Genomic DNA, 24,677 nt, shown 5'->3' on the forward strand with positions numbered 1-24,677 from the left:
TTTCGATACAATTAGCCGGTCCAAGCACAGGTGGACTGAAACAGCCTTATTTTGAAACAACGATACAGTTTCTGTGTCTGGCTCGAGATCGAATCTGGTCCGGTTATCCGAGACAGGGACGGAATGAGACACCACTGTTTCGAAACAGTGAACCACAGTCGCAAACAGTTCCACGTATCGATACACTGTATCGAAACAGTGGCCAAGTCTAGTAGGCACGCAGTTTCGACTGCTGCCAACATCACGTAGCTGACTGTGTTGTACAAGGTAGCCATTGTCGTCTGCGTCGTTATTGTTTTGCGCTGTACTGTTCTGCGTGTTTTTATTGTGCAGTTGTGCTAAACATTATCAAAATGAGTGAAGAGGCAGTTGCTGGCCCATCTCGGGAGTCGCCAACAACCCCTACCGGTAGGCCTACGGTTAGAAGGAAACCAGTATTACGTAGCGATGCTCGCAAAATTATATTGTGTGTGATTGAATGCTGCGAAAGGGAAATGGAGCAGAAAAAATTGCTTCACCCCATTTACAAATCTTCAGTGAGAGCTGCTACATACACAGGACAAAACATGCGTAGCATTGGAAGATCCAAACAGTTTTCCAAGAATCATCCTGGCGTATCACCACAGACGCCTGGCAGGAAAAGGTGAGTTTCCATTTCAGATATTTTGTTTACGATCACTTTGAAGGAGCCCCCTATTTCGTCCGAATTACCTTATATTTCATTTTGCCTTGCTACCGTATTGCTTTGTGTGGAAACACCACTGGTTACTGTATTATTTCGAAACACATTCATATTACAGTACATTTCCAAGTTCAAAAAAATACATGCAGTGCAGAAGGCATTTTATTATAAATCTTTCTCGCTTTTAACGTAGGAAAAGAATTGGAGAAATCGAAGTAATGATCGATTATTTCAACCAGCGTGTCATTCGCGACACGATAGCGGAATTTTATTCAGTGCGGCAGATTGTGCCGAGCCTGCGAACACTGCTTCCAGTTCGGAGAACAACTCACCAAAGTTTCATTGCAATCGGATGAACGGTTTGTGAGCGCATAGTAGACAAACATACATACATTCATGTACATGACGATTTCAGTTTCGTTACGAACAACATTTAAAGCGAGTTTTACTTCCAAGCCTTTCGTCTGCTTTCGTGTAAGCATGACGCGCAATTTGTAGTGCGAGCACTGCAACCGGTAGGCGTGCCTTGTCCCCCCCCCCCCCAACGGCTCCACCCCCTCGCCAGCCAATGCTTGCTTCCTCCTCTCCCCGCACTCCCCTCACACCACTGCCGTCTTACAGTACCACACTGTACCACAGACACTGCTCTTTCGATTTATTCGCCAATGCCAGGTTCTCGACTCTCAATAAATATGTTCTTCCTGGACAGGAATATACAGGATGTTTCCTTGGAGAGAGAGCAAAAATGTAACGGGACATGAGAACGCTCCACTGAACAATTTGAGGCAGGGAACGTGAGACCGGAGAAGCCAGCTTAAGGAGATATGTAAGTAAACTTTCAAAAAGATTTCGGGCTTGCAGCCGGTCGTCGTTAGCTTCCATCCAAGATATTTCGACTGGACAACTGCCAGCCATCGTCAGGTGAGCCATCGAATACTGACGAAGACGCCCTCCGTTCCGTAATATATAGCGTGCAGCGAGTACTCCGCGCATGCGTCAGAATCATATGGACGGACGAACCACACCGCCCGCCAGCAGCGTACTCGCTGGTGGAACTGCAGAACTCAGCTGTTCAAAATGGTTCAAATGGCTCTGAGCACTATGGGACTTAACATCTGTGGTCATCAGTCCCCTAGAACTTAAGAACTACTTAAACCTAACTAACCTAAGGACATCACACACATCCATGACCGATGCAGGATTCGAACCTGCGACCGTAGCGGTCACGCGGTTCCAGACTGAAGCGCCTAGAACCGCACGGCCACACCGGCCGGCCAATTCAGCTGTCTTCGGCGTTGTCAATTGCCGCGGCCATCGGAGTACTCTGACGTCTTCGTCTGGAGCAGATCTTAGAGATGAAGGGTTCAAAAATGGTTCAAATGGCTCTGAGCACTATGGGACTTAACATCTATGGTCATCAGTCAGAGATGAAGGGGTTTCACGCATTATCTAGCTGGTAGCCATTGTCACGGTTGATAAGATTGTCTGTCATGCGAATTTCCACTGATTCTTTTATGACGGAGTCCCAAAACGATGTTGCTGTGGCCAAAATTGTTGTTGAGTGTCCTGTGGAAATGCAATTCTCGGCAATTGCAGACTTGCTAGGTTGCAAAAGGCGTGTAAAACGTTGATGTTCAGTGCAACGTTCTTTTACTGTTCGCAATGTTTGTCCTATATATGACATGCCACACTGACAAGGTATTTTATAAATTCCCGCCTTTCGCAATACCAGATCGTCTTTCACTGATCCTAGCAGGTCGGAAATCCTCGATGGTAAACCGAAAATTACTTTCACTTGGAAACCGTGCAGGATTCTTGCAATTTTGAAGGAAATGTTGCCAACAAAGGGAAGGAAAGCTAAACATTCAGTAGGGGTGGTCTCTTCTTTCTCCACTCCCCGTTTCTTTGGCTTAATTGCAAGTGCGTTGCAAATTTGCCGGGTAGAATATCCATTCTCGTTGAAAACCCTCTTCAGATGGGCATGCTCTTCAGGCAAACTATCTGCATCTGACGCTACATGAGCTCTGTGTACAAGTGTTTTAAGTACACTCATTGTTTGCGATGGGTGATGGCAGCTGGACGAATTTAAATACAAATCAGTATGTGTGGGCTTTCGATAAACCGAATGCCCCAGAGAGCCATAACTCTTCTGTCTAACTAGCACATCCAAGTACGGGAGGCAACCATTTTTCTCTAATTCCTTGGTAAACCGAATGTTCTCATGAATGGAGTTGAGGTGATCTAAAAACTCCGTTAATTTTTCTTCTCCATGAGAAGTAAACTTGTCTACCGCATGGTCTAGCATTACTGTTTTCACCTTATTTGCAACTAACATGCGTACAGGTTTACACGTCTTGTGCCGTTAATTTACGTATACGTTTATGATTTCCTGCAAGGAAACAAGGAGGACGAGCCTGATTACTAAGAAGTCATGATACAGGTTTTGTTTACTTTACTTGTGCAGAAGGTAGCTCTGTTGTATCGTATTTGCATTGTCCCATGACTCAACGTGCTATGAATCAGAGACAAACCCATTCATTACTCAGTGCTACTCAGAGACGTACAGTACAATACAATGGAGCAGTACGGTACAGTTTCGCAGAACTCACTGACATGCACCCCGTGTATGGGGAAGTACTTTGCAGTGCTCTCGTTGCTGAAAGGCTGTACAGCGAACGATTTCCTAACAGGCATAATCCATCATGACGTTTGGTTATTTCTCTCTATCGACGAATGCGCAAGAGTGGTTCATTGGAAAAAAGAAACGAGGGACCTGGCAGCAAGAGAACCACTCGCACACCCGATTTTGAAAAGGAGGTGCTGGAACTTGTTGCAGCGGAACCCACTACAAGTACTCGTATTACACGTGAAATGGGCGCTGCACATACTAACATGTGGTGGGTACTCCACGAACAACTATTACACCCATACCACCCACAACGCGTACACGCAATGCTTCTGACTGCACCAAGAGTCGCATTGGGTCAGTGGTTGCTCCAAGAATGGACTGATCGACCAGATTTCCTCAAATCGTGCTGTTTACCGACGAGGCCTCATTTGATCGTGATGGTATTTCGATCAGCAGGAATAGCCATGTGTGGGATGAGAAAAACCTCCATGTTGTAGTAGAGTCACAACATGAAGTGTGTTTTGCTGTGGATAACTGGGCCAGTATTGAAGGCGACAATCTCACTTGGACGTATCTTCTACTTGGCGATGTGCACTTGAGGTTCATGGCTTGGACCTGAGCACTATGGGACTTAACTTCTGAGGTCATCAGTCCCCTAGAACTTAGAGCTACTTAAACCTAACTAACCTAACGACATCACATACATCCATGCCCGAGGCAGGATTCGAACATGCGACCGTGAGGTTCATGCAAAGCAAAGAGCTCTACCTGAGTTATTGGACAATGTACCTTTGGCTGTTGGTGAGAGGATGTGGATACAACATGATGGTGCATCGCCTCACTTCAGTGTGGATATCTTCAACTATCTCCCTGGTCGCTGTCCTGTCCTGTTCCATGGCCTGCAAGGTCACCTGACCTGAATACCTTTGATTATTTCCTATGGGAATTTAGTTATTTGTGTGTGAAACCCCAATGGATACGGACGTGTAATTAGTTGCTAGAATTGTAGCTGCCTGTGATGTGACTCGAAACACACCAGGGATATTTGCCAGGGTGCGTCAGGATCTTGTTCGCTGTCATGCTTGCATTGAGATCGATGGCTGTCAGTTTCAGCACTTTTTTAAGGTACAGTACAAAAGGTACGTTCATTGTGTCAGTGTTGGTATGTGTAGTTAACTGGAAGTAATGTAAATTTAAAAAAGTACACAGTAATATGATTTTATTCCTATTATCTCCTAAAGCTGGCTTCTCCGACCCCAGGTTCCCTACCTCAAATTGCTAAGTGTAGCTTCTTCTATGTCCGGTTAAATTTTTGCACACTCTTACGGAAACACCCTGTGCGTAACATATGAGAGCAGGTCGTGACACTTGGACGACGACATATGTTGAGCTTTATTCCAAAAGATACAAAATCTAAAAAATTTAAAAAACGGCTTGTAGGTGGCAGCCCGAACCTAATAGCTTGCTGGATCCAACAAATAAATATTTTCTTGCAAAAAGTACCAAATCTCTTATATATAGGCTGTCAAAACCGTCGTTCTATATCAAAACATACCAAATGCCTTCGAACTTTCATAGGAAGAGTTACCAAATCCTCTTGCGCTGATCTGGCTGAGTGCTGTGACGTCACATACGCAGTCAGCCAACTTGTTTCTTACTGTGTTATTTCATGTAATGTTCTTGTCTTTTCTGTCGGGTTTGCTTATGGTGAACACTTAAAATGTCTGATGAATATGTCGATGTGCCTTAATTTACAGAAAAGCCAAGGAAACGTTAAAGACCTGTAAATATGTATAAATGGAGTGTTTTGAAACACTGCAAATGCCCCTGCAAGTGCAAAATCTCAAATCACGTGTAAAAAAATGGTTCAAATGGCTCTGAGCACTATGGGACTTAACTTCTGAGGTCATCAGTCCCCTAGAACTTAGAACTATTTAAACCTAACTAACCTAAGAACATCACACACATCCATGCCCGAAGCAGGATTCGAACCTGCGGCCGTAGCGGTCGCGCGGTTCCAGACTGTAGCGCCTACAACCGCTCGGCCACCACGGCCGGCTCACGTGTAAATATAAAGATAATTTTTGCAAGGCATTATGCATTTCAGAAGCTGACATGATACATGAAAATAACAGATATTATAGCACTGCAGATGCTGTGAGACAGGGAAACTTTTTAATGGAGTATATTGATATGAACTATCTTAAAAGAAGATGGCCTGATCAAGGAAGAAAGAATGTTCAAGTAAAAAAAGAACTATAGAGTTCAGCAGACAAGCTTCTCTTCAGGGAAAGGTCCCTGTTTGTAGATTTACATTACCAATTATTTGTAATGCTGGGAGAAGGATGGTTCAGCATGTTGCTGATGAGAAAATGAATAGAGAGGCAGTTTCTGGCACAAGAGGTGGTGAAAGACTTGATATGAAGAAACTACAGCCTGAAACTGTAGCTCACGTAAAAACTTTTAAATGAGAGAACAGTACTGACGGAGAGAAAAAATATCGTTAAGAACATAATTGCCTCCAGAATTAACTATATGTAAGTTTATTTTGCGAGAAGAGAATGTTTGTTCATGAAGAATAATTTGTACACTTTTAAAATAATTTTTGTGATAAAAGCATGAAGTCCAAAATGAAATTCCTAATAACTATACAACAATAATGAGGAATACCTTAAATTTTTCTAAAGGGCATTTCGTGAGTCCTATACAAACAGTATATCAACTATGATTTGCAAACGAGAATTATTATGGCTATAGGGAATCTTTCTGCTCTACTCAGAAAACTGCCCAGTTTGATTTGGTACGTTTTCGAAACAAGTTCCACATTTAGAAGTTTGGATCTGACCGTGATTCGTGCACGGATAGCCGAAGCCGTTAAGGTGACCACTCGCGTAAAGAGGAAAATCTGGGTTCGAGTCCCGCTCCAGCACAAGTTTTCACTATCGTCATTGCAATATAATGCGGATGATGGTTTGTATTCGGAAATGCGAATACATTTCTTTTATTTCTTGACAGCTGTAGTCACTGCAGTGCCATGCATACGTGTCCGTAGGAACATTGCTTCGTACTTCTACTAAGAAGGCACTATATTTCGTATTTATTCGTCAAAACCATGCCTTCGACCCTCTGTGAATATGTCCTACCTAGATGGGAATATTCGTTACGTATGAACGCAGTTCATGACACGTGGACGACGACATATGGAAGTTTTGGTATGGCCGTGATTTGTGCACGGATAGCCGAAGCAGTTAAGGAGACCACTGGTGTAAAGCGGAAAATATGGGTTCGAGTCCCAATCCAGCACAAAATTTCACTGTCGTAATTCCAATATACAGCCGATGGTGTTTCAAATTCGCAATTGTAGATACGAGGGCAGTTCAATAAGTAATGCAACACATTTTTTTCTGAAACAGGGGTTGTTTTGTTCAGCATTGAAATACACCAGGTTAGTCCCCAATCTTTTAGCTACACAACACTATTTTTCAACGTAATCTCCATTCAATGCTACGGCCTTACGCCACCTTGAAATGAGGGCCTGTATGCCTGCACGGTACCATTCCACTGGTCGATGTCGGAGCCAACGTCGTACTGCATCAATAACTTCTTCATCATCCGCATAGTGCCTCCCACGGATTGCGTCCTTCATTGGGCCAAACATATGGAAATCCGACGGTGCGAGATCGGGGCTGTAGGGTGCTTGAGGAAGAACAGTCCACTGAAGTTTTGTGAGCTCCTCTCGGGTGCGAAGACTTGTGTGAGGTCTTGCGTTGTCATGAAGAAGGAGAAGTTCGTTCAGATTTTTGTGCCTACGAACACGCTGAAGTCGTTTCTTCAATTTCTGAAGAGTAGCACAATACACTTCAGAGTTGATCGTTTGACCATGGGGAAGGACATCGAACAGAATAACCCCTTCAGCGTCCCAGAAGACTGTAACCATGACTTTACCGGCTGAGGGTATGGCTTTAAACTTTTTCTTGGTAGGGGAGTGGGTGTGGCGCCACTCCATTGATTGCCGTTTTGTTTCAGGTTCGAAGTGATGAACCCATGTTTCATCGCCTGTAACAATCTTTGACAAGAAATTGTCACCCTCAGCCACATGACGAGCAAGCAATTCCGCACAGATGGTTCTCCTTTGCTCTTTATGGTGTTCGGTTAGACAACGAGGGACCCAGCGGGAACAAACCTTTGAATATCCCAACTGGTGAACAATTGTGACAGCACTACCAACAGAGATGTCAAGTTGAGCACTGAGTTGTTTGACGGTGATCCGTCGATCATCTCGAACGAGTGTGTTCGCACGCTCCGCCATTGCAGGAGTCACAGCTGTGCACGGCCGGCCCGCACGCGGGAGATCAGACAGTCTTGCTTGACCTTGCGGCGATGATGACACACGCTTTGCCCAACGACTCACCGTGCTTTTGTCCACTGCACGATCACCGTAGACATTCTGCAAGCGCCTATGAATATCTGAGATGCCCTGGTTTTCCGCCAAAAGAAACTCGATCACTGCCCGTTGTTTGCAACGCACATCCGTTACAGACGCCATTTTAACAGCTCCGTACAGCGCTGCCACCTGTCGGAAGTCAATGAAATACGAGACGAAGCGGGAATGTTTGAAAATATTCCACAAGAAATTTCCGGTTTTTTCAACCAAAATTGGCCGAGAAAAAAAATGTGTTGCATTACTTATTGAACTGCCCTCGTACATTTTCTAAGACAGATATCACCAATACTAAAACGAGGGAAAAGGATTGTAATCGAATTAACTTAGACAATGCTGAGAGAATTACATTAGGAAACGAGATTGTTTGTTTTCTTTTCAGAAGAACTAAGTTTAATCCGTATTCGTTGTTCTTTTCTTTTCATCGGACATAATATACAATGATGATACCATTGTGTCTGCTTTGCGATGTATAATTTAGCAGGCAACTCAAAAATTTCAGAATGCTTCCTCGTTCACCTCGTGAACATTTCATTATTCTTCACTCGCTGCTTCTGCATCAATTGGCAGCTCCGGTAACGAGCAAGATGACACAGTAGCTTGCACCATGGAGGTATAAAATGAAAGGGGAGGCACCGACGCCACAAGCGTTATGACAAGAAGTTCAGAGGGTCGCCATCTTGATCCGACCAAAATACCGCACAGCGTTGTCTCTAGTTTTTGGAAAGATTTTGAGCTATAATGCTGATGTACGTAGTGTTTGGGTGCACAAATCGTTCCGATTGTGACGCGAAATTTTGGAAATTTGTGTTAAGGTCTTATGGGACCAAAGTACTTAGGTTATCGGTCTCTACGCCTGCACACTACTTAATCTATCTTAAACTAACATACACTATGGACAACTCACAACCATGCCCGAGGGAGGATTCGAACCTCCGACGGGGGGATCCTCACGGACCGTGACAAGGAGCCTAAGACCGCGCGGCTTGACACTAAATCTAAAGGAATAACATTTCATGTGTTAGTTGCCTCGCTAACGTATTATTTTGCCACTTTTATTGCGAGTAAATTTGTACTAATTTTATACTTGTACTACAGCGTATTTTTCTCTCGTGCGAGTTCAGATTTCCAAAAGATGAAGGCCGGGAAGCTCTGTGGAAGAATGCCGTGAAAAGAAGAAAAACTAAGTTCTCAGCATTTTCCAGAAGAGGACATCGCTCGAATATCGTTTTCAACAATTCGTCTTAGGTGCCATAGAATTTTCCTGCTCACCCGAATCTTTGTAAAAAGTACGTTGATTCATAGATTCCAAGTTCATGTTTCTGTATAAAGTGTATGTACCACAGATATTCGAAAAGTGTTAAATAAGTTAGTTTCTCAATATTTATGTTCTGATATCATAAGCTCATTTTCAAAGTTAATAATAATTTAATAGGTCTACAATATAAATAAGAAGCTGAGTAGTTTTACGATTCCAATTATTGTTTCAATAAATATTGTTATTGGCAGAAGAATTTTTCAGGGTAATATTACTGTACTTAAACCTGCTTGTAGGTACCACAAGCAAGAAGTACCTTGTGGCCAGAAAAAAAACTGAATGCATATCTGAAGTACATATACTCAGTTCTCTGAATTTTTAAGGCAGTAGTTTGTGAACGTCCTCCTTCAGTCGGTGTACTGTGCTGTATTTTTATTGCACTGTGTTTTGATAGTTTGCGGTTATTTATGTTCTGGTAGTAACAGATTACAGCATGAGTTTTATGTAACTGCATTGATTTTGAAGTATCAAGGAACACCTACACGTCTTTTGAATAAATGAATTTGAGTCTCCAATCCGTTAGCACCTCATATACAGGGTGGTCCATTGATAATGACCGGGCCAAATATCTACGAAATAAGCATAGAACGAAAAAACTACGAAGAACGAAACTCGTCTAGCTTGAAGTGGGAAATCAGATGGCGCTATGGTTGGCCCGCTAGATGGCGCTGCCATAGGTCAAACGGATATCAACTGCGTTTTTTAAAATGGGAACCCCCATTGTTATTACATATTCGTGTAGTACATAAATAAATATGAATACTTTAAATATTTTACTTGGTCCACTTTTGCTGCAACACCGAATTGTTTCTACCGTCACACAATACGGTGTCGTGTAAAAATACTTTCATTTATAAAACTCCTTTTTGATGAGCATTTGCTTCTTCGAGAAAAAAGTCAGGCGCTTTGTTTACATTACATGTCTACATATATTAAAGATAAAAACCATGTCTGGTTTAATTATTTAGTAAATTCACAGAATTAACATTAGGACTGCGTAAAATACGACTCTGCATCTGATGTTAATCACAGCAAATGCATATTTCTTGTATTTGATGCACTACTGCATTATATTTTTTATAATGAACCACTATTGCAAAATAGGATATAGCACACAATTTTGTAAAATTAACCGTTGGAACAGTTACATTAAAAGTCAAGTGACAGCACTTATGGTGATATATTTTAAACACTGAAGGCGTAGGTGTTCAAGTCTTTCCACCAAGTGTTTGTTAGTCACAGCACCACATGTAGGAGCAATCGCAAATTGTCTGCTGAACACTATAACAATGATTTTGTTAGAGTAATGGATATTTTGCAAACAAAATAAGTATTTACTGGAAAATAAGATTTAAATTTCTGGAAAGGATTAAGATAGGAGTGCTCATTAGGCTTTAATATGTTATACAACAATTTTTAATTTGTTTCCTTCCGTTTCCTTTTTTTAGAAAGAGAATAAGACAAATTCGAGAGAAGAAGAGAAATTCGTCAGTGCAAAGTGCTTTCACCAGCAGAGTGCAGGATGAAGTTTCTTCTCTTGTTCCTCACAACATCCCAGGACAATCGAACCTACGTGTGTCATCCTCAGAAACTAATGAACCTAAGAGGTACATGAAACAGTTCGTAACTAAAATTGGACAATACGGGAAACGAATTAAAGCGACGACTGAAGAAGAAAGTGTCGTTTTTGAGTGCCATACTTACGGAACTGAAGGACAAGCACCTTGAGAATGTCAGTGGACTAAGTATCATTGAAAGTATGCCTGGGATGCAGAGCGATTTGCTGCGTTGGCTAGTGGAGGGGCTGTACTCATGTCACACAGCACAGAATTCCGTTCCTTTGCTCCGGCTCTTCACTTTTATTCTCCCAGGGCACACACACTAGACGTTGCTTCAACACACGTCTGCCACACAAGGACGTTATCAAAGTGATACCTGTGTGTGAGTGGAGTACTGGGATTCATTTCTGAGGCATTTAACATAATTAAAGCGAAAGCTTGCCACCCTGGAACGAAGTATCAAACTCTCTGTAGCTTTTTGTTGTTGTTGTGGTCTTCAGTCCGAAGACTGGTTTGATGCAGCTCTCCAACCTACCCTATCCTGTGCGAGCCACTTCATCTCCGAAGAACTATTGAACCTAAATCCTTCTGAATATGCTTACTGTATAATATGCTTACTGTCTTCATCTCTACGATTTTTGCAACCCACACCTCCCTCCACTACTAGACTGGTGATCGCTTGCTGTCTCAGAATATGTTCTTTCAACCGATTCTTGCTTTTGGTCAAGTTGTGCCACAAATTTCTCGTCTCCAATTCTCTTCAGTACCTCCTCATTAGTTACGTGAATGACCCATCTAATTTTCAACATTCTTCTGTAGCACCACATTTCAAAATCTTCGATCTCTGTAGCTTATTAGTGGATGAAATTCCATAAGCAACATTTACAATTTGATGGTGTGTGTTATTGTAGTTATGTTTACATATGGTCTTCCGTAGATAGGGATAACTTCCCAGTTGCTAAAGGGGCTTTTGTACTCATGCTTGTTGCCATTAATGCTTATTGGAAGCTCCGACTTGAGTACTTCTTGACTGGCGGTATAGCTGGTGAACAAGCCCAGTTAGTTCAGCAATGCATCAGTCTTGCTAATTCAAGCGGTGCTCAAATTTTATCACACACTTTTGAAAATTCGGCCACAAATTTATCAATCGCTAGATGCCTAGGATGTGATCTTAATTATGAAATCTTGATAACTACTTTTCGGGCTGAAGAGAATAGTCATGAAGTGTCATTTCTCCTAGATCGATAACATATGCTGAAACTGGTGCGAACAAAAAAAGAGATATGCAACGTGATCTCATTTCTTGGAACTGTTACATAAATTACACGTCATGGAACGGCTCCCCCTGTGAAACTAAGTTACTGCCAGTCACTTCCATTTTTTGAAAAATAAAATGAACGTGATTCTGGTAACCCAGTTGCTAAATAACTCTGTAGCAGACGCAATAAAGTACTAATGTGATATCAAAAATCCCAAATTCCCATCTGCCAACAGTAAGATTTATACATATTTTCAACGCTCTTTTTGATGTCCTAAATTATAGAATTCCTTCACAACACGTTGAAGGCATCCCAGATATGCTCAATAATGTTCATGTCTCGGACGTTTGGTGGCCAGCGGAAGTGTTTAAGCTCAGAGAGGAGTGTTCCTGGAAGCGCTATGTAGCAATTCTGGGCGCGTGGTGTGTTGCATTGCCCTGCTGGAACTGCCCACATCCGTCGGAATGCACAATGGATATGATCGGATGCAGATGATCAGACAGGATGCTTACGTACGTGTCACCTGTCAGAGTCGTATCTAGACGCATCAGGGGTCTCATATCACTCCACCTGCACTCCCTCCACACAATTACATAGCCTCCACGACCTTGAACATTCCCCTGTTGAAAAGCAGAGTTCATGGATTCATGAGTTTGTCTCCATACCCGTACACGTCCATCCACTCGATACAATATGAAACAAGACTCGTCCGACCACGCAACATGTTTCTTGTCATCAACAGTCCAATGTCAGTGTTGTCAGGGCCAGGCGAGGCGTAAAGCTTTGTGTCGTGCAGTCATCAAGGGTACACGAGTGGGTCCTCGTCTCCGAAAGACCATATCGACAATGTTTCGTTGAATGGTCCGTACATTGATACTTTTTGATGCCCCAGCATTGAAATCTGCAGCAATTTGCGTAAGGTTTGCACTTCAGTCGTCGTTGGTATCGTTCTTGCAGGATCTTTTTTGGGTCGCAACGATGTCGGAGATTCGATGTTTCACCGGTTTCCTGATATTCACGGTACACTCGTGAATTGGTCGTACGGGAATATCCCCACTTCGTCGCTACCTCGGAGATGCTGTGTCCCGTGGCTCGTGCGCCGACTATATCACCACGCTCAAACTCACTTAAATCCTGACAACCTACCACTGTAGCAGTAGTGACCGAACTAACAACTGCACCAGACACTTGTTGCCGTATATAGGCGTTGCCGACCGCAGCGCCGTATTCTGCCTGTTTACACATCTGTGTATTTGAATATGCATGCCTGTACCAGTTTCTTTGGCACTTCAGTGTAGAAGGACTTGCACCATGCGGCCGAACTACGGCAGACGGTGTCTTCCGGCCCATAACGCCTTATGATCATTTCATTTCAGTATAACCCGTCACGAACGAACCACTACACCTATTATTATTTTCCTCTTAAGAAACATGATCCGCTCCAGCAATACAAGTGTTTGTTGGAAGATTTTTAAAAACTCGAAAACAGTAAGTAAGGCCGAAACTTCCTGGCAGATTAAAACTGTGTGCCCGACCGAGACTCGAACTCGGGACCTTTGCCTTTCGCGGGCAAGTGCTCTACCATCTGAGCTACCGAAGCACGACTCACGCCCGGTACTCACAGCTTTACTTCTGCCAGTATCTCGCCTCCTACCTTCCAAACTTTACAGAAGTTCTCCTGCGAACCTTGCAGAACTAGCACTCCTGAAAGAAAGGATATAGCGGAGACATGGCTTAGCCACATCCTGGGGGATGTACTTCTGTAAAGTTTGGAAGGTAGGAGGCGAGATACTGGCAGAAGTAAAGCTGTGAGTACGGGGCGTGAGTCGTGCCTCGGTAGCTCAGATGGTAGAGCACTTGCCCGCGAAAGGCAAAGGTCCCGAGTTCGAGTCTCGGTCGGGCACACAGTTTTAATCTGCCAGGAAGTTTCATATCATCGCACACTCCGCTGCAGAGTGAAAATCTCATTCTGGAAACATCCCCCAGGCTGTGGCTAAGCCATGTCTCCGCTATATCCTTTCTTTCAGGAGTGCTAGTTCTGCAAGGTTCGCAGGAGAACTTCTGTAAAGTTTGGAAGGTAGGAGGCGAGATACTGGCAGAAGTAAAGCTGTGAGTACCGGGCGTGAGTCGTGCTTCGGTAGCTCAGATGGTCAGTCCGGCTTTCGCCGCCGTGCAGTGCGGACGTGTTGTTATTTCCGCCTGCGGAGCGCGCGCGCTCGCTGTTGTTTACATTTCAGCGGCCGTCACTTACGTGTCGCTTACGTGCACTAGAATCATGGCCAACCGTTTTCGAAAATCAACTTTACGTTTCAACTTCTGCAACGACTACGCACGACCAAAGGCCTTGGAAGTGGAACGCTTCCTACGCGACGTTGCTAAGATCCCAGCTTCTGACATCTTGGGCATCCATTTGTCCATATTAAGCAGTACTGTGTACGTCAAAGCCGTCAATGACGCGGTATGTGAAAGAATACTTCGTGACACCAACCATGGATTACGCTTTTGCCACGCCGACGGCAATGTCGGAGCGGTCACTGTCGACCATGCCGGCTTAGGAATGCGCACCATACGAGTTTTCGAACTCCCGTTCGAGCTTCCAGCGGAAGACGTTATCGCGGCTTTCCGCCCCTATGGCACTGTACATGGCCACACTGCCGAACGCTGGGCGCAATTCCAAACGTACCCCGTTCTTAACGGTGTACGGCAGATCACCATCGACCTCCATCGCCACGTGCCATCTTACCTGCAAATTAGCGGGTGCCGCGCGGTTGTCATATACGACGGCCAACCCAAGACCTGTTCCGGGTGCGGCAAAGAAGGCCACCTCAGATCTGAGTGTCTTCAGCGACGAATCACCCAATTGCCAGCCGCTACCGTGGCACCTCCGGCTCCGACGACGGTTTTACCGATCACCTACGCCTCGGCGCTCTCTTCTCCTCCCACCGGCCGCCGCCCATCGGACCATGCACCGGTGACCCTTCCAGCTGCTACGGATACCGCTGGGGCCGACGCGTCGCGCTCAAAGCCTAACGCTACTCCGGCGCCACTACCAACAGCGACGACTTCCGACACCCACCCGCCTGAACATATGGACGTCCCTTCATTTGACGTTCCCGCGGCGGCCTTCTTCTCAGAGCGACGCGACTCCCTCCCGTCTTCCGACACGGAGGGGCGAACCCGCAATCAACGTTCACCTAAGAGGCGCAAGAGGAGGCGCCGTACGGTCTCGGAACGAGACGGATCACCACCCCCCGATGCTCCAGAGGCCGTCCGACCCGACGAGGCCTCGGAGAACCTACACGACGATACGAATGACGACAACATGACGCCGACTGTGGATACGTCGATGCCTACTCTACTGGCTCGCTCAGGTGCTCCTGAACCAATGGACTCCACAGATGCGACTGCCGCCGAGACGTCCTCTGCCCCTACGACCGAAGTGGAACGTACGACCATCACAACGACAACGCCTTCGATGGTGTGGAGTGAGGACGTCGATGAGGACCCGGACCACACGCTGGGGACAGAGTTACCCCAGACGGAAGCATCGTTACGCCGCTGACAACGCCGTCGGGTGGCGTACGGCACGACTCACCGTTGCCTCGTCCCTCTTCATCCTCCGCCGGTGGAGTTCCCCTCCACGGCGGGGTACGGCTCCAAACCTACCGAATAGCGACGATCAACACTAACACCATTAGCTCACCCGTGAAACTTCAACTGCTGCGAGAGATGATATGGGCGTCGGACGTCGATATCGCACTACTACAGGAAGTACACCTGGCCACACTTCCAGACGTCGCGGGATATAACACTTATCCTTCTCCTGGTGACCACCTGGGACGCGGCGTAGCCATCTACGCCAGAGAAGGCATTCCAGTGGCCGATATCACATACCTTCCATCTGCCAGAGGCATGGCCGTCACCGTCATGGGGACCCGTATCGTCAACATTTACGCTCCGTCAGGCTCCACCCGCAGACGCGACAGGGCACTCTTCCATTCAGAAGACATCGCTCCTTTGTTTCTTGGACGCTGCGACCATTACTTGCTTGGGGGTGATTTTAATTGTGTGTTGCACCCTAAAGATCAAGTGCCCCACTACAACACCTGTCAAGAACTGCGTCTTGTCGTCCGAGATCTGTTGCTCCGCGACACTTGGGAAGTTCGGCACGGCGACGCGCCTGGACATACTTACCAGACGAGTCACTCCGCGAGCCGCCTTGATAGAATTTACGTCTCTCGGGAACTCACGCCTGCAGTCCAAGGTGCAGAACTTTGGCCCCTGGCCTTTTCGGACCACTGTGCCTACATATGCAACATTCTCTTCCCCAAGCAAGTGGTCTGGCGTAGTCGTGCACCGTGGAAGCTAAACACCTCCCATCTTCATGATCCCGAATGTCTTCAACGTGTTACCGAGACATGGGCCACCTGTGAACGTCGCTTACCTAAATACGGCACGACCTTGACCTGGTGGCTAGAATGTGCCAAACCTGCCATTCGACGTACTTTGATTCAGTATGGAAAGGAAGTTGCTATGTGGCGCCGGCACACTACCGACTATTTCTACGCCGTTCTCCGCGACCTGGACGCCCAACCGCCCACCCCCGACACCCAGAGGGAACGCAGCAGGATTAAGGCGCAAATTGTAACTTTGACACGCCGTAGACTGCAGGGGGCTATGGTGCGAACCCGACGTCAAGATTCGGCGGAACAAGAACATCCGACCAAGCATCATATCGCCTCCGATAGGAAACATCGACGACGACAACTCATCACCGAGATCACCACCTGTCGCGGCCAGCACGTCACTTGCCAGGCCGAAATCGTCAGTGCCTTTGTCGACCACTACCGCACAATGTACCAGGAGGAGACTACCAACAACCACCCTGAGGAGTCTGTGTTACCACACGTAACTCGCACCCTCACCAGCGACGAAGCGGACGAGCTGATGGAACCCATTATGCGTGACGAAATCCACGATGCAATCAAAAAAGGTGCTCTGAATAAGTCACCTGGTGTCGACAGATTGCCGATAGAATTTTATCGCGCTTTCTTCACACTAATGGCGTCACGGTGGACAACGATGTTTAATGAACTGCTGACGATGGGGAACGCCGTACCGCCGTCCTTCGTCACGGGAATTATTATACCCATCCACAAACCGACACCAGGTGTGACGACAGCACATTACCGTCCACTGACTCTGCTTAACGCAGACTGTAAAATTTTTACACGCCTACTGGCAACGCGATGCCGCAAGATCCTGCCTAGCATTCTATCCCCGGAACAGACAACTCCGGGCGGCTCAGTTAATACACAAACGGCCACAGGAGAATGTCGCGATTTAATTGCACTGGCAGCGGCGTGCAGACTCCGCGCAGCAGTGGTTGCCATTGATTTTGACAGCGCATTCGACAAATTGCGGCATTTTTTTCTGTTCTCAGTGATGAACCGCATGGGTTTTCCACCAACCTTTATCGACGTGATCCGGCGCCTGTACGGCACCGCCGAATCTCTGATTCAGGTTAACGGCCGTGTGGCGGGACCAGTGGCGATCCGGCGTTCCGTACGGCAAGGCTGCCCACTTTCGACCCTACTGTATGCCATAAGCCTGGAGCCACTCATCGAGAGTCTGACGAGCCACCTTTCTGGTCTCACTTTGCGACAGCACAGTTTTCGATGTCGTGCGTATGCGGACGACCTCCTCCTCTTGATCCGCTCACGGAGTGAAACACACACGGTACTTGATTTGATATCAACGTGCGGCACTGCAGCGGGCAGTAACATGAATGTGGCTAAATCCGCGGCGATGCCCATTGGACGCGGCCTCTCACACGACGACTTAGCACCTCTCCCGTGTGTACAACAACTACGATATCTTGGTATCATTTTCACCTCCACCGTGCACCGCTCCGCTGCCATCAATTTTCGGCGTGCACTCCAAACTATCCGCACGACGGTGCGACAAAATCTTCTCCGACGACTCGATTCTTTACAACGTGTCCAATACCTCAATCAACATGTGGCGGCCAGAATGGTCCACATCGCACAGGTCCTCCCGCTGCCATCAACTATTGGACGCAGCCTCCAGGCTGCCCTCGGATACTTCCTTACGGCCGGTACGATCTTTAAGGTCCGCTGCGACACGCTCACCCTTCCCCCGCGAGCAGGAGGCCTCGGCCTTGTCAATGTGCGACTCCGAGCGGCGTCCTTGTACATGTCCACCATGCACAAGCAGTGGCACGGGGGCACCTCCCTTACGCGCAGCTTGCTGGAAATTCTTGTGCCCGCGACCATAACACCACCAGTACCAGTCGGACACATCAAGCACCATTTGACCCACATTTCTGATTTCATCATCGACTTCAGTTATGCTCACACGCACTTACCGACCACGCGTTCTCCTCGACCTAAAGATTTTTACACCCCACTCCTTCGTTCCATATCCAGCAACAATATCGAACTGAGACATCCGTCCACGCGGTGGCCAACGGTTTGGCGTCACATCCACCAGCCTTTTCTTCCCTCCAACGTCCGGGCAACATGGTACCAAGTCGCAAATGAAAAATTCGCCACAAACCATCGCCTTCCCGCCATCGGACTACAGGACTCTCCACTTTGTTCCATTTGCCACCTCGTGGATGACGATGTCCACCAACTGACTTGTGCTGCCACCAGTGACGTCTGGAAACTTGCCCGACAGTTTGTTGCCTGTTACCTCCGCGTTCCGCCGGACTCGATTGACCCACGGACTTTTATCCATCCTGAGAATTCTTATTTCCCCGCCTCCAAAAATCATGCGATTGTATGGGTCAAGGGGTGGACGATCACCTACATGTATAATGGTGGCGACAAATCACGCCTTGATTTCTGGCAGTACTTACAAACCGCCCACAGTGAAGCTGAACAGCGACCGTGCTACCGCGCCTTCTTCGCCAACTACCTACATGCGATCTTTACTTCACCCCCGCTCAGTTGGATGGTGCCACACGCCGACAGCACTCCCGCCCCCCCTGCTGACATGTGAGACTCCCCGCGCTACTTTCTACGTTTGTAACCCACAGTGGAGTAGGCGCATGGACACGCGCCTCCTTTCTTCAATGCACTACCCCAGACAACACTGGTCTTTCCCTCACTCCACTGTATATTGCTTCACACCTCTTAGATTACATCAGAATTATTATTCTTTTTTTCCCTACACCTTGTTCATAAAAAAAAAATTCCTCGCCTTGTACGAGTATATTGTCTTGTGTTATTTTCGCCGGAAGGATGGCATTTCTGTTGTATTTAAGTTTGTACCAATAAAGATCTTTTTTTCATTTACCCTTTTCCTGGTGAAAAAAAAAAGATGGTAGAGCACTTGCCCGCGAAAGGCAAAGGTCCCGAGTTCGAGTCTCGGTCGGGCACACAGTTTTAATCTGCCAGGAAGTTTCATATCAGCGCACACTCCGCTGCAGAGTGAAAATATCATTCAAGTAAGTAAGGCCGTCTTACACTGCTGTGCTAACGATGTTGCTAGATAACTGATGCTCTCCAATGGAATTCAACAGTTTTGTAAAATTCTGAATTTCGATTTTTCGAGAACGCTTGAATAGCGTATCGTGTTAGAACAGCATTTACTACATCTAAGAATGTTGTGCAGTGGTGAGAAAGGGGATTTATACCGCCGTTGTTAGCATGGATCTTAGCAATTGAAATTTTCCTGTAGTCTCATGCATGTTGTGGAGTCTTGCCCACTCGTCTCTAATATAGTGCCTAAGCGATATTGCGTTCTCGGAATGCTATACAACAATTCTAACAAAAAACATTAGTAGTTTTATTTCTAGAAAGCAAATTGACAATTGTTCATATGTGTGTGAAATCTTATGAGATTTAACTGCTAAGGTCATCAGTCCCTAAACTTACACGCTATGTAACCTAAATTATCCTAAGGACAAACACACACACACCCATGCCCGAGGGAGGACTCGAACCTCCGCCGGGACCAGCCGCCACAGTCCATGACTTCAGCGCCCTAGACCGCTCTGCTAATCCCGCGCGGCCGCAAATTGACAATTCTTAACGTTACTACAGCAGATGTCGCTAGCGAGAGACGACATGAAAACGGTAAAGTTCTTGCTATACACAGAGTCCAAGGAAACACTTGATACGGATCACGTCAATCTGACAGCGTAGCACTAATCGCGTTGCAGACTCGGGACGATCTGAGCGCCCGTGGCTATCTGGAGCGTCGCTTTTACTCACGTCTTGCGGTCCAATTCCGCGTACCATTGGCCGCCGTTTCCTCACCGCCTCCTCTTGGTCTTGCGTTCCGCATGTTCGTTCCGGCGTTTGTGGTTACGCCAGAACACAAGTAATTTACTGTTACCTGTACATCGATAATAGTGCTACCTCTAAACTGTTTGGTTGGTGCATAAGTTCGTAGCGTTTTTCCGTAAGTTTATTAAACACAACAAATACACGTAACAGAGCCTTTAGTTATGAATAATACAGGGTGCTCCATTGATAGTGACCGTACCAAGTATCTCACGAAATAAGCATCAAACGTAAAAACTACTAAGAACGAAACTCGTCTAGCTTGAAGCGGGAAACCAGATGGCGCTATGGTTGGCCCGGTAGATGGCGCTGCCATAGGTAAAACGGATATCAACTGCGTTTTTTTAAAATAGGAAAGCCCATTTTTTTTACATATTCGTGCAGTACCTAAAGATATATGAATGTTTCAGTTGGACCACTTTTTTTCGCTTTGTGATAGATGGCGTTGTATTAGTCACAAACGTATAAGTACATAACATTCCGCCAGTGCGGTAGTGGCCGTGCGGTTAAAGGCGCTGCAGTCTGGAACCGCAAGACCGCTACGGTCGCAGGTTCGAATCATGCCTCGGGCATGGATGTTTGTGACGTCCTTAGGTTAGTTAGGTTTAAGTAGTTCTAAGTTCTAGGGGACTAAAGACCTCAGCAGTTGAGTCCCATAGTGCTCAGAGCCATTTGAACCATTTTTGAACCGCCAGTGCGGACGGTATTTGCTTCGTGATACATTACCAGTGTTAAAATGGACCGTTTACCAATTGCGGAAAATGTCGATTTCGTGTTGATTTATGGCTATTGTGAGCAAAATGCCCAACGGGCGAGCGCTATGTATGCTGCTCGGTATCCTGGACGACATCATCCAAGTGTCCGGACCGTTCGCCGGATACTTACGTTATTTAAAGAAACAGGAAGTGTTCAGCCACATGTGAAACGTCAACCACGACCTGCAACAAATGATTATGCCCAAGTAGGTGTTTTAGCTGCTGTCGCGGCTAATCCGCACATCAGTAGCAGGCAAATTGCGCGAGAATCGAGAATCTCAAAAACGTTGGTGTTGAGAATGCTACATCAACATCGATTGCACCCGTACCATATTTCTATGCACCACGAATTGCATGGCGACGACTTTGAACGTCGTGTACAGTTCTGCCACTGCGCACAAGAGAAATTACGGGATGATTCAAATGGTTCAAATGGCTCTGAGCACTATGGAACTTAGCAGCGGAGGTCATCAGTCCCGTAGAACTTAGAACTACTTAAACCTAACTAACCTAAGGACGTCACACACATCCATGTCCGAGGCAGGATTCGAACCGGCGACTGTAGCGGTCGCGCGGTTCCAGACTGAAGCGCCTAGAACCGCTCGGCCACTCCGGCCGGCGAAATTACTGGATGATGACAGATTTTTTGCACGCGTTCTATTTAGCGACGAAGCGTCATTCACCAACAGCGGTAACGTAAACCGGCATAATATGCACTATTGGTCAACGCAAAATCCACGGTGGCTGCGACAAGTGGAACATCAGCGACCTTGGCGGGTTAATGTATGGTGCGGCATTATGGGACGAAGGATAATTGGCCCCCATTTTATCGATGGCAATCTGAATGGTGCAATGTATGCTCATTTCCTACGTAATGTTCCACCGATTTTACTACAAGCTGTCTCACTGCATGACAGAATGGCGATGTACTTCCAACATGATGGATGTCCGGCACATAGCTCGCGTGCGATTGAAGCGGTATTGAATAATGTATCTCATGACAGGTAGATCGGTCGTCGAAGCACCATACCATGGCCCGCACGTTCACCGGATCTGACGTCCCCGGATTTCTTTCTGTGGCGAAAGTTGAAGGATATTTGCTATCGTGATCCACCGACAACGCCTGAGAACATGCGTCAGTGCATTGTCAATGCATGTGCGAACATTACGGAAGGGCATTGCGCCTATTGAAATGGCTCTGAACACTATGCGACTTAACTTCTAAGGTCATCAGTCGCCTAGAACTTAGAACTAATTAAACCTAACTAACCTAAGGACATCACACACATCCATGCCTGAGGCAGGATTCGAACCTGATACCGTAGCGGTCGCTCGGCTCCAGACTGTAGCGCCTAGAACCGCACGGCCACTCCGGCCGGCTTCGATTGAAATCCATCGCCAATTGACGGAAGTGTATGGTGAGTCGTGCATGGATGTCAAAAATATTTGTAATTGGTGTAGAGAGTTTGCAGCTGCTCGGACCGAAATTCACGATGAACAAAGGAGCGGGAGACCGTCAATTTCTGAGGAGACAGTGTTGAAGGTTGAGCAAAGCATGCGTGAAGATCGGCGCATCACCCTGGATGATATCTACACTTTGGTTCCTGAGGTTTCCCGAAACAAAAAATGGTTCAAATGGCTCTGAGCACTATGGGACTCAACTGCTGAGGTCATTAGTCCCCTAGAACTTAGAACTAGTTAAACCTAACTAACCTAAGGACATCACAAACATCCATGCCCGAGGCAGGATTCGAACCTGCGACCGTAGCGGTCTTGCGGTTCCAGACTGCACCGCCTTTAACCGCACGGCCACTTCGGCCGGCTCCCGAAACACCGTTCACAGAATTTTAACGGAAACATTGAACTACCGGAGGGTGTGCGTAACATGGTTACCACGCATGCTGACTGAAGACCACTTGCGCCGAGTTGATGCTTCCCGCGCATTTCTTCACTGCCTCGCAGCCGAACAGGACAACTTTGTGGACTGTTTAAAAGAACATTTGGCCGGAAAGTGATTCAGCTCCGACGACGAGGTGAAAGAAGAGGTTCATAACTTTCTGAACGACATGGCGGCGAGCTGGTATGAGATGGGCATACAAAAACTGCCACAGCGTCTACAAAAATGCTTCGACAGAAATGGTGATTATGTCGAAAAATAGCTAAATGTTCAAGCTGTAAACCATTGTAAAAATAAACAGGTCTATGTGGTTATAAAAAAATAGGAGACCTTACTTTTGGGATTACCCTCGTATTTCTCCACTCCATTTTCTAGCGTCTACAGCTCCACTCACTATTTTCTAATGAAACGATGACGATGTGTAAAGTCAAGTAACAACAGCGAACTAGACATAAAAAGGTACAATGGATAAATACAGTACACCCACAGCAACCGGAATACCCAAATGAAAACGCAATGAACTTATGCACCAACCTAATACAATTCGCTCGTTTCGTACAATAATTATATTTGCTGTTGCTGATAAATATTTCTGCCTGATTCACAATGTGAAAGAATGCTCGAGATGTGGTTGCTGTTGCGATCTTCAGTGCGAAGGCTTGTTTTGAAACGTCCCCTTGGAAAAATTAATGAATGATTGTGCTGGTAAACCACTTACGTTATTTGATTTTCAAACAGCTGAGCAAAACTGAACGTACTCAGACATTTCTCTCTTTACTTATTCTGATCATCACTAAACTGACACACAATATTTTTAGCGCAACGCAATCTGACTTTTAATAATCCCTACAAAAGAATGGCTCTGACTAACAATAACCTATACCTTTCATGAATCACTTACCTCACAAAAATCTTCATTACTCGAACTACTGCAATACAGAGAGCGCCAATACTGCCAGCTAAATAAAAGTTCTAACTACTGAAGGCACTAACTACTGATAGGCATAGTTAGCAAATGAATGATTTTGATAGAGAACAAACAATGTATTGACCTTAATAGTGTTCAAAAGTCATATATATATATATATATATATATATCAGTTCATGACACCCAGTCTTACAAATTTACTGCCTCTGATGGACACACATCCAGATCATCCGCTCTCAAAACTCCTCCATCTCTCTCCCCACATCCACCACTGCTGGCGGCTCACCTCCAACTGCGCAACGCTACGCGCTGTTCACATCTAACTGTCCAACACTACAATAGCAAACAACAATGCAAACCAGCCACAGACTACACACAGCACAGCCAGTGATTTTCATACAGAGCGCTACGTGGCGTTACCAATATAAAAACCTAAACAGCCTACTTACAGTTTGATGCAGCTATCAATGCTAATCTATTGAAGCCTGGACTACTGCAACCTATAACTATTTGAATCTCCTTACTGTTTTGTTTCAATGCCATAACATGTCTCCCTCTACAATTTTTATCCTGCATTACCAAACTGGCTATTCCTTGATGTCAGCCGGCCTGGGTGGCCGAGCGGTTCTAGGCGCTACATTCTGGAACAGCGCTACCGCTACGGTCGCAGGTTCGAATCCTGCCTCGGGCATGGATGTGTGTGATGTCCTTAGGTTGGTTACGTTTAAGTAGTTCCAAGTTCCAGGGGACTGATGACCTCCGCTGTTAAGTCCCATAGTGCTCAGAGCCATTTGAACCATTTTTGTTAAGCTGATGTTTGGGTAGCATTCACACTTGTTAACATCTGGATTCTTTGAAACCGCAGTTATTACATTCCTCTTAAAGTCTGAGGGT

This window comes from Schistocerca nitens, chromosome 2, assembly GCF_023898315.1.
Source record: "Schistocerca nitens isolate TAMUIC-IGC-003100 chromosome 2, iqSchNite1.1, whole genome shotgun sequence".
NCBI lineage: Eukaryota > Metazoa > Arthropoda > Insecta > Orthoptera > Acrididae > Schistocerca > Schistocerca nitens.